Source organism: Colobus angolensis, unplaced genomic scaffold, assembly GCF_000951035.1.
Source record: "Colobus angolensis palliatus isolate OR3802 unplaced genomic scaffold, Cang.pa_1.0 Scaffold132, whole genome shotgun sequence".
NCBI classification, from domain to species: domain Eukaryota; kingdom Metazoa; phylum Chordata; class Mammalia; order Primates; family Cercopithecidae; genus Colobus; species Colobus angolensis.
The window spans coordinates 399,734-405,773 of NW_012114400.1; the positions used below are offsets into that span (position 1 = coordinate 399,734).

The following is a 6,040-nucleotide window of genomic DNA, read 5'->3' on the forward strand; positions in this document are numbered from 1 at the left end:
ACCATGAATCTTCATTCTCTGAATTTTATTTAAGATGACCATATCTCTCTCTCTATATATATAACTTTATTTAAAGAGATTTAAAACTCCTCAGGAAATGATGCTTTATTTCTTTCCTTTAATGACTATTATAAGGTTGAAATTGTTTCTGTTTTCTTTTCTTTAATCGAATCTCATCAGTTTCTTTCTGGAATGCCAAGTTTTGTTTTCTCAAATTCTCTACCATAGTAGTACTTCAAATTGTTGAAATCGTTCTGCTTTCATTTCCACATATTCGAAGATATGTATATTGTTCTTGTAATCTTTTCCCAGAAGTTGTAAACAGTGACACCAAATTTCAGTCACTGGTAAAGGATCATGTAAATAGCAGTAATCCAAGACATTGGACACACTTTAAAGAAAAAGGAAAGGAGTTAAAGAAAGTTGGCTGTGTTACGTTACTGCCTCAGAAACTTCACAGTGGAAAGTTAAAAAATCTTCCCAGAGAGTTTGCAATCAATATTCATTCCTGCAAATTCAGATGCCCTAAGAAGGCAATTGAAATTAATTGGAGTGATTATAACAAAAATGGGGAAAAGGAGGAGGGGTGAAGAACAGCAAAAACAAGATTTAAAACTTCAATTTAGAAGAATTAAAGGTTACAATGTGAAAGGAAGTTTTTTTAAGTGAAACAAAAGAAGTAAAGAAGTGATATGCCATATTGAAGAGTCTGATATTGTCTTTAAAATATCCCTACAGGACAAAGAAAAAAGAAAAAAACGTAGTTTTATAAGTCATTAGCATTCTAAGTCAAGTCTGCATTTTAGGGACATGGGTAGAAAGCCCCGAGCAGAAACTGATGTTCTAATAATTGAGGAAGAATAAAACAACATTGATAATCAATGAGTCAAAAAGAAGACAAGTCAATCATATGAGTATCTTAAGTACTGTAGTTAAGAACCCTGTGTTAAGTTCTGGCAAGTAGCACTTTCTACATTAAAGAATGTCTCTTTTAGAAAGGAAAACAGACATCACAATTAGACTGTGTGGTTTGATTCACTGTACAGCATTGTAAACAATGAAAATGATGACACTGCCCTTGCCACCACCATTGGCTACAGTTTGTGGTATGCTTACTTCGTGCAAAGCATTCTGCTAAGTACTTTATATTTGTGTCTTCTTCAACCATCATAAATATGCTGAGATATTGTCCTCACTTTATAGGATATAAAGTGAAGCCTCAGAGAAGTTACGTATTTTGACTAAGATCAGACATCTGGTTAAGTGACAGGTCTGATATTTGAACTCTCGTCCAACTGACTCCAAGACCTGAGTGGGAAGCCCAGGCACGCCATTCATAGAAAAGTGTTGGGATCTCGGATACTCAAGATTTCCCTCCCCATTTACCTATATCATAATAAGAAGACTGCAGAAGTACATGAAGAACTAGATTACAATATCACTGTTGTGACTAATGTTTTAGATTGTTATTATTCTGAGATCTTTTAATTTGTCATTATTCCCATTGCTCTATGCTGTTTTGCCTGGCTCTTGCTTTATTATTGAATGAATACCCTGAGCAAGGTTTGCACACAGCTGTTAGAAATGTGGAAGCTAGACCTTTTTCCTGGGGAAGGAGATGGGTTGAAGGATGTGAGGAAACAAGACCAAATTAGGCCCATCAAAGGAGAACCTGCTTCCTGTTCCTCATGCCTTGTAGCATCTGTAACTAGCAACGGAAACTCAGTTCTAGTGGTGAAAACTATAGAAGGCCTCAGCCATTTGTTTCAATAGAGTTCTATTTATAACATGAAAACTCCCTTCTTGGGCTGTGGGGAATGAGTTATTGAGGTCCCTGAAAGATAATTTTGGTGACTGGCGATGTCGTTTTCTAATAATAGCTAGAATTTATTGACTACTTAGTAGGAATGGTCCCTGTGTTAAGTACTGTACATACTTGTTAAATCCTCATAATGATTATGTCTTCTTATTCTTATTTTCCAGAGGAGGAACCTGGGGCGTAGGTTAAGGAACATGTCCAAGCCTACACGGTGAATAAATGCAAGAGCTGGGATTTAACCCAGGCCTTAGCCTCTGTGCTGCATGACCTTTACTATTTTTCCTCTGATAAAAATGAAAATATTTCTCTTAAGTACTTAGCTTGGGAATGAAAGACAGGTGTGTAAATAACCTTGACTTTGGGTAGTTGGCTTCAGGCTTATCCATCCTACTCCAGGCCCTCTCCCACTCACATTTACTGTCTTTCCATATGTCTTCTTTTCATAATCCGTTTCTTCCTCCTTCTTGCCGTGGAAGTTTTTTTTCTCTTCTCTCCCTTCCCCATAGCCCCCGCATTGCCCTTGCCTTCTTAGTGCTTAGATCTGACCCTGGCTTTGTTGGCATTTATTTCCCTTGTCTTTTCTCAATGTCTCTTTCACGTCTCCTTCTAATATTTGAATCTCTATTTACCAATAGCACTGAAATGTGACAATGTAAAGTGTAGAAAAGCAATGCAGGACAACCTTGACAGGTCCAGATAATAATATTTTCATCCTTTCCAGGAAGAAAACAAAGAGGAAAGCTCTGTATCTTTCTTTGTTCCTTCTCATCAGGAAAATCATCTAGCTGGAGGTCTCAGAGGCAGCTTCTCTCTGGCAACCTTCCCTGAAACAGGAAAACTGTTCTATGATTAGGAGAGCAAGGTGGAGGGTCCAGCCCAGAGTCGAGGTCAAAGTTGACTTAGACTTCAGTCCTTGAAGGACGAAGTGTATTAGATCCCGCCCTCAGAGCTTGGCAGAAGTTACTTCATTGCTTGAAAGGCCCACCCTCTGTGTAAATCTTCTTACCTTTTCATTATCTGCAGCGAAGAGAAGATCCAGTTCTCAGAGAATGTCTTAAAATAGAAAAACATTTTGCTGCCTTTGAAAAATAGTTCCATGTCTTATTTTCTGCTGATGATTAAGTACAAAAAATTATTATTTCAAATAGATTCTGGGGAAGGAAAAGAGCTCTAGATGGATAGTGTTATTCTTTTTGTCAAGGTAATCCTATTTCTTGGCTCAGAGGTTACACATCATGGGAGAGGTGACTTCATACGTGGAAAAATTTGTATTGAACATTTGACCAATTATAGAGTATTTTACTGCCTATGGAATGTTAATATGATTTAATACGTTTACCTAAAATCTGCATTCATTAAAAAATCTGTGGTTTGCGCATAATCGCTGCCTAAATGCTTGCCTCAGCCCTCTCTGCATTGCATGCCTGAAGATCCCTGGGGTGGCTAGAAGTTCTGAACCATTTTCTTTTATCTCTCAGCCAAGGCGCATCTGTCTAATGTCTTCTAACCAGGTGTTATTAGGTGTGATTTCTGGTTGGCTGAGAAATCAATGAGTGGTCAAGTGCAGTGGCTCATGCCTATAATCCCAGCACTTCGGGAGGCCAAGGCAGGTGGATCACCTGAGGTCAGGGGTTTGAAACCAGCTTGGGCAACATTGTGAAACCTGGTCTATACTAAAAATAAAAAAAAATTAGCCAGGCACAGTGGCGCGTGCCCGTAATCCCAGCTACTCGGGAGGCTGAGGCAGGAGAATCGCTTGAACCTGGGAGGCGAAGATTGCAGTGAGCCGAGATCATGCTACTGCACTCCAGCCTGGGCAAGAGTGAGACTCTGTCTCAAAAAAAAAAAAAAAAAAAAATCAATGAGTATAGCAGATTTCATCATGCTCCTTTCCCCCAACTCTTTATATTTTTTAGTTTGACAGATCTTTACGTCTTCTACAAGTGTTCAGCTCTTTCACCACAGGACCTCTGCCTCATTGCTGCCCTAGAGTCCTCATCCCACTGACTCCTAAAGCTTAAGATCTCAGCTTTCACATCATTTCCTCAGGGAGACCCTCCTTAAAGCCTTGACCAGGTCAGGTCCCTCTGAAGTTCAGTGCTTCCCTGGGACCCTGGACTCCCTGTATTGTGATGCTCATCACATAAATTGTTTTTGTGACTCTGGAAAATAAAGGGCACTCAACAAATATTAGTTTAATTGGTGAATGAATTCTCCCTAGGGGTCTGTTTTCTTAGAAGCGAAAGTCCTAGAAGCTGCTTTAGTACGTTTCACACAGTGACATCTGAGCATGTCTTCCTTCCCCTATAGACGATTGCAGTTGGTTGGAAAGGGCTCACACACTGCAGAGTTTTGTATGTTGCCAAGAATGCCTGAGGTAGAAAACTCAATTTTGGTTGTCTCCTCTGCTATCAGTTTTGGGCCCCTGGCCTTGGCCACCTACCCAACATATTTCCCCTTGTGATTGAGGAGTTTTGTTCTGTGATCCACCAAAGATTACTTTGGAAGAGGAAATCACATACTGACTTTTCTCCTGACTGAATTTAGGTTATGTCACAATTGTAATCATCCAGTTTGGCTTCAGGAATTACTTCTGTCTTTACAAGTTATTCAAGAATCATCTCTTGCAGTTAATACTACAGTTTGATGTTTTTGATTTGTCCTAGAGAGGATACCTCAAGGTATATGTATGTGGGCACGTATGTGCATGTGTGTTTGTTCACAGCAGCCATCTTCTTCCAGCAGGCCTGAAGTCACACGTGTCATAGCATAGCTTGTATTCTGTGTCATTGTTCCTGTGAGAGGTGGCAGATTCTTTGAGTCAATTTCTGTGAGTGCTGATGGATTTTCGCTGAGCCATTTTACCTTTTCAATCCCTTCCTTCTGTGACTTCTGGCAAGTAGTTGTAAGACTGTTGACAATTATGTTTCTCTCCAGGTATCTCAAAATGTCCTTATTGACATTTTACCATTTGAAATCACAACTGATCAGTGTCAGGAAGATGAAGAAGGTGTTATTATATCTCTTCCCCAGAGAAGGGGGTCAGTGGAGTTAACTGACCTATCCAAGCTTCCTTGGTTCCCCGGTGGGACAGCCAAGTTGAGGAATAGAATTTTCCTTCTCCGGGTCTCCAAGCATCCTGTCTGGGTCTGTGTACAGCACCAAGTGGCTTCTGTCGTCTAACAGACATACCAGTCCTGTAGATTTGTGACTTCAAACTAGAATTTCCCTTCAGCTATAAGATTGTTGACATCCCCCCCACTCTGTTCTGGTTAGTATATAAGTTAGATCTTAGGAGTGGAACCAGGCTGGGTAAGACAGAAAAGCCACTGGCCAGTAATCCTGTTTTTCTTTTCATCATTATTTTGCCATGTTGCTTTTTTTTTTGAAATCTTAAAAGTTTGCATTTGTATCTGCTTCTAAATCTATCAAGAACGGAAAGTTTCTTCCCAGGGCTGGCACACACAAAGCTACTGTGAGCCTTGGGCATGTGTCCAGGCCTTTCCAGAAAGCCTCCCTGCCTGGCGTGCTGAGAAACGCTCTGCCGATGAGGAGGGCAGGGGTCTGCCTGTGTTCTATTGTGCTGTTTGTGTATGTCTTTCCCTTTCTCTGTTTCTTCTTCCTCCTCCCCCTTCATTCCCCCTTTGTGTGAAAATGCTTTTTTCTGGTTGATTCAGTGTCTGAGTTTGTGGTGAACTTTCAAAGCCTTCTTAGGCTAAGCTACAGGAAGGTCACTGTCACAAAGGGTAAAAAAAATGCATAGATCACCAGAGTTCATTAAAAACATCAGATTGAGGAACACAAAATGTCCACCTAAGGGCAAGTCCAATCTGGGCGAAGGCTCCTCTTTAGAACTCCCCTAGTTCTTCTAAGGCTGCAGCTTTCCATGAAGGTGAGTGCTGTGTGCCCATCAGAAACACTCACACAAGCATGCAGAGATGGAAGCAAGGATGCACATATTTTGTAGTTGTGAGAACCTGAAAATAACTTAAATACCTGCCTTGCAGTAGAATAATACTTAATTATGGTGTGTCCATATCATGAGGAACAATAAGATAGATCTAGAGGTAATGATGAAGTATCTGTAACATACTGCTCAGTAAAAAAGCCCATATCTATCTATCTTTCTCTCTTTCTTTTTTTCTTTTTCTTTCTTTCTTTCTTTCTTTCTTTCTTTCTTTCTTTCTTTCTTTCTTTCTTTCTTTCTTTCTTTCTTTCTTT

General features: G+C 40.0%; 1 protein-coding gene across 6 annotated transcripts in view; it reads left to right on the top strand.

The window, feature by feature from the left end:
* The window catches only part of RGL1 (ral guanine nucleotide dissociation stimulator-like 1), a 295,913-nt gene that overhangs the window by 239,270 nt on the left and 50,603 nt on the right, over positions 1-6,040 (top strand). The window lies entirely within an intron of this gene.